Below are 12,075 nucleotides of genomic sequence, written 5' to 3' on the forward strand. Positions count from 1 at the left end.
AGGTAGCAACCTTGCTCTCTTTCAAAACATGCGTTGCCTGTACTGTCAGATACAGTAACTTAGATGAATGGACAAGGCATTTTTCTCTTTAATTCAGTCAACATTTTTGTGTTGAATGTTTAGCTTTCAGAGTAAGGGGACGTAGACTCACAGAACTGACAGATGCTGTGAACTGACAGTGAAAATCTGTATCTTTTCTGTCCTGGGTATACAGCAAGACTACAGTTTTTAGCTTCTCTTGCAAGTAGATACAGGCATAAGACTGAATTTTAGAAATTAGAGTGGATGTTTGCTATTGTCATATTAAGGTTTTGAGTAAAAGGAATACTCCCATTTTTTCTGTTTGTACCAATTGGATATTGATGACAAGATTGTAGGAGATGGCAGAATCACAAGGTAGAGGGAACCTGAACTAGTCCACCTTTAATCAGATTTTAGAAAATCAAAACTGAGATCTAATGTAATTTGGGAACTTAGTTTTTATTCATTCAAGCTACTAAGATAACGTTGTATATTTCTAAAAAGGTGTCGTATATTCTAAGTGCTCAAAGAACTTATCGAAGAGAAACATAACTTACCTCCTCTGCTGTGTCCAGTACAGACTCATTGCAAAATAAAAGCTTAGTAAATATTGGCTTATTAGTACCCTTCTAAGTCTCATTATGTATGTCTTTCCTGTTTTCAAATGAGAATGCTGGTTTTAGAAAAGATGTACTCATTTTTAGGAAAGTAAGAAGATAAAACAGACCTAAAACAAAGGAAAAGTCTTTCTAAGGCATAATGGGTCTTAACAGTGTAACAACTTTATCCTCCAAGGGATTTGATAACGTGACCAAGAGTTCACCGGAAGCACAGAAAGCCAAGTACATGAGTAGATTACAAAGAGAATGCCCCAGAAATTCTAAAATATGCAATTGTGATTAGTGCAGAGAAAAATGTTCTATTGTTTAGGAAACTAACAGGTCAGCTGAAAAAGCACAGAGATTTCACTAGAATCTCACTGATGCTCAAGTCTCAATCCCTGCTGAAAAGAAATCCTGTCCATCCACTCAAAATATTTGAAAGGAGTGATAAAGTGAATCAAATTATAGCTCAACTATCTAGATCAGATTAATTCAGCCTCATACTGTGTGAGCCTGACAAAAGAAGAGCCATGCTGTTTTCTGGAGGTAACTATTATTTCTTAAATATCTACTACCCTTTTATATAAAATATCCAGCACACAGTAAAAAGTTGTAAAACATGCAAAGGAGCAGAAAAATTTGATCCAGAGAGGAAACAGTCAATGGAAGGAAACTTGAAGATTTCTCAGATGTTTGAGTTATCAGGGGTGGGTAATGTGATAAAAATGCCTAAAGATGTAAGTAAAACAAAGTGGAAAACATGTATAGAGAGAGAATTTCAATGATGACATGGAAACGTAAAAAAACACAAATCTCGAAATGAATATGATCTAAGACTGTACATGGAAGAAAGGATCAATAAGTTTTAAGACAGGGAACTGAAAGAATACAAACTGAAAATCAAAGAGAAGGAGTAAAAGTAATAGTGTCTGAGACTTTGAAGGCAAAATGAAATGGCTTACCATCTTTACAGTTAAGTCTCAGAGAAGATTGAGAGAATGGTACAGAAGAAATGTTTGAAGAGACATTAACTAAGAACCTTTTCAAAGTTGATGGAAATTAGAAAATCAACAAAGTCAAGAGTTTTTCCTGAAGTAATTAAAATTGAGAAACACCTAGCAAGACTGATTTGACTGAGTGAAATAGTATTCCCCCAAAATTCACATCCACCTGGAGCTTCAAAATGTGACTTTATTGGAAATAGGGTCTCTGCAGATGTAAATAGTTATGATAAGATCATACTGTTAATAGATTAGGGTGGGCCTTAAATCCAATGACTGTTGTCCTTATAAGAAGGCCTTGCATAGAGAGAAGGCCACGGGGGAGGTAGAGTGGGGAATGATGCAACTGCAAGCCAAGCAATGTCAAAGATAGCCTGCAACCAGAAGTTAGGGAGAGATGAAGAAGAATCCTCTTCCAGAGCCTTCAGAGGAAGCCTTGATCTCAAGACTTCTAGCCTTCACGACTGTGATACAATACATTCCTGTTGTTTCGAGCCACCTAGTTTATACCAATTTGTTATAGCAGCCTAGGAAACTAAGAAAACTGATCAAATTAAAAAAAGAAAACAACAAATGTTGAAAATGAAAAGGGAGTGTCACTGCATAGCCTATTGACAGTAAAGACAATAAGGGTATGTTATAAACAACTTTATGGCAATAAATTTAATAGTGTAGATCAAATTGACAGATTTCATCTTTTAAAACAACTTTTGAAACAACTTGTCAAAAATTATGGAAGAAGAAATACAAAATCTAAAAATAACACCATATTTATTAAAGTATTAGATGGTAATTACGAACCTTGCCGAAAAGAAAACTCCAATCCCTGGTTACTTCACTGAAGAATTCTATTAAATATTTAGTTTAGAAGAAATGCAAAACTCTATACAAACTCTTAAAAAGTAGAGGAGAAAATTTTCAACTTCTTTTATGAGGCCAGTATAATCCCAATAACAAAAGCTGACAAAAATATTAAAAGGAAATTAAAAATCAGTATCCCATGAGAATATGGATGTGAAAATGCTTAAGATAAAAGGAAATAGAATTTAGCAATGTGAAAAGGATGTTATTACTAAGTGAGGCTTAACCCAGCAGTATGATTTACCACATTATGAAAGTGAGAAAAACCATGTCATTATATCAACAGATGTAAAAATAATTTGACAGAATTGATAAGCTCCATTCCAGTATTAACAATGAATAATTAGAAAATGAAATAAAATACCATTTACAATAGCATAAAATAGTCATTAGAACAATGCAAATGACATATATGCAAGACCTTTACACTGAAAGATACAAAATATTGCTGAGAAGAAATTTGAAATAAGTGGAAAGATGTCTCATATATGTATTGCAAAATTGAGTATTGTTAATTTGCTCAAATGTCTGCTTGGTGATTTATGGATTCAGTATAACCCCAGCAAAATTCCAGTAGTATATTTTAAAGAAACTGACAAGCTGATTATAAAATCTAGAAATTCAAAGTATGTAGAAAGAATAGCCAGAGCAATCTTGAAAATGTTGGAGGACTTACAGTATCTGGTTTCAAGATGTGTTACGATGTTACAGTAATTAAGATAATATAGTATTGCCATAGGATAGACCATGGGTGGGGAACCTGTGGCCTTCTAGGTCCTTAAGTGAGGCTTTTTGACTGAATCCAAATTTTACAGAACAGATCCTTCTATTTTTATTAACACATTTTTGTTCATCTTTTATATTTTAATTTTATTTTTAAAATGAATATATTTTTAAATACCAAAGAATAAAATAAGTTTCAACAAAATAATCCTCCGAAATTGATTGGCACAATTAGAATATTAGTAAGCCATAAAGGCTAAATTGACAGCTGTTACACTCATGATTTAGTACTAACTTCCCTGCATGAGTGGTGCCAATACTGCACAAGGCTGGTTGGCAAGTTTATGGGGGTCAAGTATGCCAGTCTGTTACCAGCTTCTTTTTCTTTTCTTTCTTTCTTTCTTTTTCTTTTTTTTTTTCTTTCTTTTTTTTTTTTTTTTTTTTTAGACAGAGTCTTACTTTGTTGCCCAGGCTACACAGTGTTGCCCAGGTACACAGGCTACCACAGTGCTGTGGTTTCAGCCTAGTTCACAGCAACCTCAAATGCCTAGGCTCAAGTGATCCTCCTGCCTCAGCCTTCCAAGTAGCTGAGACTACAGGCGTGAGCCACCGTGCCTGGCTAATATTTTGTTTCTATTTTTAGTTGACTGCCTATTTTTTTCTATTTTTTTAGAAGAAGCAGGGTCTCACTCTTGCTCAGGCTGGTGTTGAACTCATGAGCTCAAGTAATACTCCCACCTCAGCCTCCCAGAGTGCTACGATTACAGGTGTGAGCCACCGCGCCCGGCCCTGTTACCAGCTTTTGACAACGGTGCACTGTTTCTCTTTGAAGTGGAATTCGTGAATAGTTTGCACAGCTCAACAGTATTTTTTAATTTTGTCTGCTTAACAGCCTATCATGTCAAAGAAGACCAAGAGAACACTGAAAGAAGAAAACAGATTTTTTAAAATGAGGATTGGAAATTGCAATATCTTGTTTCTGCTAAAGATATGATGATTTGCTTCCTTTGTAATACTGCAATATCAACATTAAAGAAATTCAGTGCTCATCAGCATTAATAACACTCACAAGGACCACAAGATTTAAATCACAGGGAGAGGCACGAAAGCTTGTAGTGCAGAAATTAAAAGATGAAAAGCAAAAGCAAAGATAATTCTTTCAAGCAGCAATAAGACCTAAAAATAATGCCACTGAAGCAACTTATAAAGTAGCTTCCATACTCAGGAAAAAAGGGAGGCCATTCAGTAATGTAGAAATTGTGAAAGAATGCATTGTCAAAGTTGTAGGTTGCTTAGACCCCAATAACGTTTTAAAGTACAAACAACTTCCTCTTCAAGGAGAACAATAACTGATCGGCAGCATGAATTAATGTTCAACTTAGCAGAATAACTTCATGAAGTACTTCAAAGGGAAAATATACATAATATTATTCAATTGCTTTGTATGAATCAACTGATACTAGTGACTTGGCTCAGGTTTTATGTTTCATTTGGGTCATAACAGAAGATTTTCTCTTTTTTTTTTTTCATGACCCAGAGATAAAGAAGTTTTTGTTGTTGTTGTTGTTGTTGTTATGAAGAGTTACTTGCTTTGGGAACTCTTGTGAACAGAACACAGGGAATAAATATCTTCAACAACTTTCAAGATAAATGTGAAGTTGGACTGAATTTTGTAAATTTAGTGAGTGTGTATACAGTTGGTGCACCTTCCATGACAGGAAAACATGAAGGGTTTGTTACACAGATTAAAACAAAGTATTAACAGATCCAGATGCTCTCATTTCTTTCCATTGTATCTTGCATCAGCAAAATCTCTGTGTTACAGCTACTGTTTTAAATGACACTTTGCAACAAGTTACAAATATTAATTATATTTGTACAAGTGCAACACAGCATCCTCAGATTCATAACATGCTAACATCGAACAATGAGGTATTCAGTGTGGATTTGCTGTATCATTCTAAAGTGTGTTGATTATCCCAGGGACAGGTGTTAGCCAAAATTTTATTTCTGCAAGAACAGATAGTTAAATTTTATGAAGAACAGAATCAGTAATGTGAATTATTGAAATAAGATTTCTATAGGAATGCAACATTTCTGTGTGATATCTTGTCAAATGAAAATGGCTTGAATATTTCTTTGCAAGGTAAAACTAAGTCAATATATGATATTGGCAAAAAATCCAAGCATTTCAAAGAAGGCTACCTTTTTACAAAACATTTCTTATTCTTTTTTTTATTTCAGCATATTATGGGGGTACAAAAGTTTAGGTTATGTATATTGCCCTTCACCCCCTCCCCCCTGGAATCAGAGTTTCAAGCATGCCCATCTCATAGACAGTGCTCATCGTACTCATTATGTATGTATACACCCATCCCCTCCCTACATCTGCCCAACACCTGATTAATGTTATTCCTAAATGTGCTCTTAGGTGATGATCAGTGAAACCAATTTGATGGTGAGTACATGTGGTGCTTATTTTTCCATTCTTGGGATACTTCACTTAGTAGAATGGGTTCCAGCTCTATCCAGGAAAATATAAGAGGTGCTATATCACCATTGTTTCTTATAGCTGAGTAGTACTCTATGGTATACATATACCACATTTTATTAATCCACTCATGTATTGATGGGCACTTGGGTTGTTTCCACATCTTTGTAATTGTAAATTGTGCTGCTATAAACATTCGAGTGCAGATGTCTTTTTTATGTAATGTCTTTTGTTCTTTTGGTTAGATGCCCAATAATGGGATTGCTGGAGCAAATGGTAGGTCTACTTGTATCTCTTTAAGGTATCTCCATATTGCTTTCCACAGAGGTTGCACTAGTTTGCAGTCCCACCAGCAGTGTATGAGTATTGTTGTCTCTCTGCATCCACGCCAACATTTATTGTTTTGGGACTTTTTGATATAGGACCTTCTCACTGGAGATAAGTGATATCTCATTGTGGTTTTGATTTGCATTTCTGTGATGATTAGAGATGTTGAGCATTTTTTCATATGTTGGCCATTCTGTCTTCTTTTGAAAAGTTTCTGTTCATGTCTTTTGTCCACTTTTTGATAGGTTTGTATGATTTTTTTTCTTACTGATTTTCCTGAGTTCTAAATAGATTCTAGTTATCAACCATTTATCAGATGTGTAAATGCGAAAAATTTTTCCCATTCTGTAGGTTGTCTGCTTGCTCTCGTGACAGTTTCTTTGGCTGTGCAGAAGCTTTTAATTTAATCAGGTCCCATTTATTTATTTTTGTTGTTGCTGTGATTGCCTTTGGGTCTTCATCATAAATTCTTTGCCTAGGCCAATGTCTGTAGGGTTTTTCCCACATTTTTTTCTAAAATTCTAATAGTTTCACATCTTAGGTTTAAATCTGTTATCTACCATGATTTGATTTTTGTGAGAGGTGAAAGGTGCGGGTCTTGTTTCAGTCTTCTACATGTGGCTATCCAGTTTTCCCAGCACATTTTATTGAATAAGGAATTTTTTCCCCAGTGTATGTTTTTGTCTGCTTTGTCAAAGATTAGATGGCTATATGAGCATGGTTTTATATCTGGATTCTCAGTTCTGTTCCACTGGTCTGTATTTCAGTTCTTGTGCTAATACCAGGCTGATTTAATCACCACAGCCTTGTAGTATAGTTTGAAGTCTGGTAAATTAATACCTCCGATTTTGTTCTTGTTGCCTAAAATTGGCTTTGCTAAATGGGGTTTTCTCTGATTCCATACAAAGCATAAAGTTATTTTTTCTATATCTGTGAAAAATGATGTTGGTAATTTAATAGGGATTGCATTGAATCTATAGATCACTTTGGGTAGTATAGACATTTTAACAATGTTGATTCTTCCGATCCAGGAGCATGGTATGGTTTTCCACCTGTGTATGTGCTCTGCAATTTCCTTCACCAGTGTTTCATAATTCTCCCTGTAGAGGTCGTTTACCTCCTTAGTTAAATGTATTCCTAGGTACTTTATTTTCTTTGTTGCTATTGTGAAGGGTACTGAGTCTTTGATTTGGTTCTCAGCTTGACTGTTATTGGCATATATGAATGCCTCTGATTTGTGTGTATTGATTTTGTATCCTGAGACTTTACTGAATTCATTTATCAATTCCAGGAGTCTCTTGGTTGAATCTTTAGGGTTTTCTAGATATAATATCATATCATCAGCAAAGAGTGAGAGTTTGATCTCTTCTGTCTCCATTTGAACACCTTGATTCTGTTCTCTTTCCTGATTGCTCTCGCAAGGACTTCCAGCACTATGTTGAATAGCAGTGGGGACAGTGGGCAACCTTGTCTGGTTCCAATTCTAAGTGGGAATGCTTTCAATTTATCCCTATTCAGTATGATGTTGGCTGTGGGTTTGTCATATATGGCTTGTATCATTTTTAGGTAGGCCACATCTATGCCTATTTTGTTAAGTGTTCTTATCATAAAAGGGTGTTGAATTTTGTCAAATGCTTTTTCTGCATCTATTGAGAGGATCATATGGTCTTTGTTTTTGCTTCTATTTATGTGATGAATTACATTTATAGATTTGTGTATGTTGAACCATCCCTGAATCTCTGGGATGAAGCCCACTTGGTCGTGATGGATTATTTTCTTGATAAGCACCTGGATTCAATTTGATAGGATTTTATTGAGAATTTTTGCATCTATATTCATAAGGGATACTGGTCTGTAGTTTTCTTTTTTTGTTGCATCCTTTCCTGGTTTTGGTATCAGAGTTAAGTTGCCTTCATAAAATGTGTTGGGGAGGATTCCATCCTTCTCGATGTTGTGGTATAACTTTTGTAGGATAGGTACCAGTTCTTCTTTGTAGGTGTGGTAAAATTCGGGTGTGAAACCATCTGGTCTGGGGCTTTTCTTTTTGAGAAGGTTTTTTATTGCTGTTTCGATTTCAGTTCTTGATATTGGTCTGTTCAGGAATTCTATTTCTTCCTTGTTGAGCCTAGGGAGGCTGTGTTTCTAAAAATTTGTCCATTTCCTCCACACTTTCCAGTTTGTGTAATAAAGGGTTTTGTAGAATTCATAGATGATATCTTGTATCTCTGTGGCATCAGTTGTAATTTCTCCTTTCATGTTTCTGATGGAGGTTATTAGAGACTTTTCTTTTCTCCTGTTAGTCTAGCCAAAGGCATGTCAATTTTGTTTATCTTTTCAAAGAACCAACTTTTTGTTTTATTAATCTCCCATATAGTTTTCCTGTTGTACATTTCATTTAGTTCTGATTTGATCATACTAATTTCACTCCTTCTGCTGGATTGGGATCAGTCTGTTCTTCTTTCTCCAGCTCTTTGAATCTATTCATTAGATTGTCTATTTATAAATTTTCTATCTTTTGGATATAGGCATTTATGGAAATAAACTTTCCTCTCAGGACTGCTTTAGCTGTGTCCCACAGATTTTGCTAACTTGTGTCTCTTTTGTCATTTAGTTCAAAGAATCTTTTGATTTCCATCTTGATTTCCCCATTTTGTAAAATAATTGTTCAGGAGAAGGTTTTTTACCTTCCACAACTTTGAGTAGAAATGAGAATTTCTGTTAGGGTTGATTTCTACTTTTATTCCACTGTGATCTGAGAAGATGCATGGCATAATTTCTATTTTTTTAAATTTTTTTAAGACATGCTTTGTGTCCTAGAATATGGGCAACCTTAGAGAATGTCCCATGAGCTGATGAGAAGTACATATATTCAGTGGATTTTGGATAGAATGTCCTGTAAATATCAGTCAAGCCCATTTGTTCTAGCATTCTGTTTAAGTCCATTATTTCTGTTTGTTTTCTGTTTGGAGGATCTGTCCTGTGCTGTCAGTGGGGTGTTGAAGACTCTGGCTATCATGGAAAACATTTCTTCTTCAAAAGGAAATTTTGCATGAACATTTTCTTCAGTTAGCAAAGGACATTGATGAGCAGGATGATATATGGTAACCATTTCAATAATATGCAGCTGTTAGGGACCTATTAATTGAACAATACAATGAAGGTTCACTGACTTTCAGAATCATGACATCACACTCAAATTAGCATTTCAGCCTCACCTAGTTGATACCACCAAGGCACCTAAAGAACTACAGATGGAATTGATGGTGCCCTCAGTAGATGATGTTTTAAATTCATTGTTTGATGCTAAGAAAGATCCAATTGAAATATGGAAAAAATGCACTAGAATACCCACACCTTTGGTGACATGCCCCCAAAAAATGCATTCTTGCTTTTCAACCACATATTGCTGGGAATCTACATCCTCCTACCTAATCCAAATCAAGATGCCCTTAAAATCACAAATGACTGATATCAATATAGAGGTTCAATGGTAACTGCGGGCCACCATGCTGTAAACTAAATATTAAAATGCTTTCCAACAAAAAGACACAACAAAATCATTAAAAAGTTAACTTTAGGCTGGGCGCAGTGACTCACGCCTTTAATCCTAGCACTCTACGAGGCCGAGGCAGGAGGATTGCTCGAGGTCAGGAGTTTGAGACCAGCCTGAGCAAGAGTGAGACCCCATCTCTACTAAAAAATAGAAAGAAATTATCTGGACAACTAAAAATATATAGAAAAAATTAGCTGGGCATGGTGGCACATCCCTGTAGTCCCAGCTACTCAGGAGGCTGAGGCAGAAGGATTGCTTAAGCCCAGGAGTTTGAGGTTGCTGTGAGCTAGGCTGACGTCATGGCACTCTAGCCCAGGCAACAGAGTAAGACTCTGTCTCCAAAAAAAAAAACAACAAACAAACAAAGGGTTAACTTTAAAATTAATAAATAGTCTTCAGTTTTGAAATTATTAAGTACATAGTAGTTAGATTTTTACAAAATAATGTACATTTTTAAGTATATCTAATTGACATTTCTTGAATGTGGCCTTATTTTATTACAGCTAAATTAATACAGCCTTCCAATGTGAAAAGATTCCCCCCCTGAGATAGACAAATAGACCAATGAAAGAATAGAGTCCTGAAATAGACAAATGCTACATTGTCAATTGATATTCTTTTTTTAAGAAACATGACTTGGAATTGTTATACATTTCTGGTTAGTGTAAAATCATACCACCACTTTGAAAAATTGTTTGGCAGGTTTTGTAGTAATGTGATTTTACAATTACTAAATGAACTAGCAATTCCTCAAGGTAGGTTTTTACCCAAGAGACATGAAAACAGTTCTCCGCACAAAGACTTGTCCCTGAAATCTCCTAACAGCTTAATGGCCCCAAACTGGAAATAAACAAGTGCCTATGAGCAGATTATTGGATAAACACAATGTGCTATATCCATAGAATCAAATGCCACTCAATAAAAGAAAACATGACTAATATATCCGAAATCATGGGTGGAAGGTGGAGGTGGCCAAATAAAAAACTCCATCTGTCATCTACCCTATAGGAACATCAAATTGAACAACTGTCCATGCAAGAAAGTACCTTCATAAGAACCAAAAATTCAGGAGAAGGATCACAGTACCTGGTTCTAGCATAACAACAAGGAAAGGCACATTGAAGAGTGTAGAAGGCTAGTCTTGTATTACCTACACCACCCCTCCCCCAACCCCACACAGCACAGCCAGGAGAGAGAATCTGTGATTGGAGGGGGGAGAGTGGAGTGTAGGACTTTGTATTGGAATTCAGTGCCACCCTGTCACAATGGAACACAGCATCAGGCAGAATTCTTCTGGTACCCATGGAGAGAACATTAAGGTAAGCCCTGGGCTAGAGGGGAATCCACCACCCTGGTAGGAGGAACCCAACTCTAAGTCAACTTCACTACCAACTGATGAAAGTGGCCTGGTGCCCCAAATGAATTTCACTGACAAGGCACAGTGGCTACAGTTCTTGGGCAAGTCCCATTGTGGTACTGGTCTCGGTCAGTGGGCTTGGCATGTATTCCAGCAAGATACCAGGTACAGCAACCATGGGAGTGCTTGCATCACCCCTCCTCCAACTTCGTATAGTACAGTACAGATAAAGACTCTTTCCCCTTGAGGGAAGGAAAGGGAAGAGTACAGGGGACTTTGTCTGACAATTAGGTAACAGCCTAGCCACAGTCAAATAAAGCACTGGCCAGAGTCCCAAAGCCTGTGATTCCAAGCTATTTTTCCTGGATAGTGCTTCTAGACCCACCCTCCATCAGAAGGGAATCTGTTGCCATGGTGGGAGGGATCCAAATCCCAGCTGGCTTCACACATGCTGAGTTAAGTGTCCTCAGTCCATGAGTAAACATAGCTTATAGTCAGGCAGTAGTGGCTGCTGGCCTTGAGTGAACCCTTATCTTTTGCTGCTCTGGGATGTCATGGGCTTTCAGTGAGACTCACTGAGGTGCCACCTGTGGTGGCCATGGGAGTACTCACACCACACCTCCCCCAACACCAGGAAGTCAAGCCCAGAACGGACTCTTTTTGCTTAGGGGAAAGAGAGTGAAGACAGCAAGGGATTTTGTCTAGTAATCTAGGAAATTCTCCCATATTGAAATCCGTCAGGGCTAGATATAAGAGTCTGCATGAGTCATACCATACTGGGCTTAGAGCACCCTCTAGTGCTGAAATGGTGTGGTGACCACAGGCTTAGGTAACTTAACACTCAGTCCTCATTGAATTCTTGGACATACCTCTGAAAAAGGATGGGTACAAATACGGCCAGACTGCAGTAAATACCTAACTCCTCAATGCCCAGGCACTGAGAAATGTCTAAAAGCACCAAGAACATCCAGAATAATATTACCCCACTAAAAGTACTAAATAAGGCATTTGTGACCAATCCTACAGTGATGGAGATATGTGACATCTCAGGGAATTCAGTATATCAATTTTGAGGAAGCTCAGTAAACTTCAATAAATCACAGAGAAGTAATTCAGAATTCTGTCAGTGAAATGTAACA

The sequence above is a fragment of the Eulemur rufifrons genome, chromosome 8 (genome assembly GCF_041146395.1).
Source record: "Eulemur rufifrons isolate Redbay chromosome 8, OSU_ERuf_1, whole genome shotgun sequence".
NCBI lineage: Eukaryota > Metazoa > Chordata > Mammalia > Primates > Lemuridae > Eulemur > Eulemur rufifrons.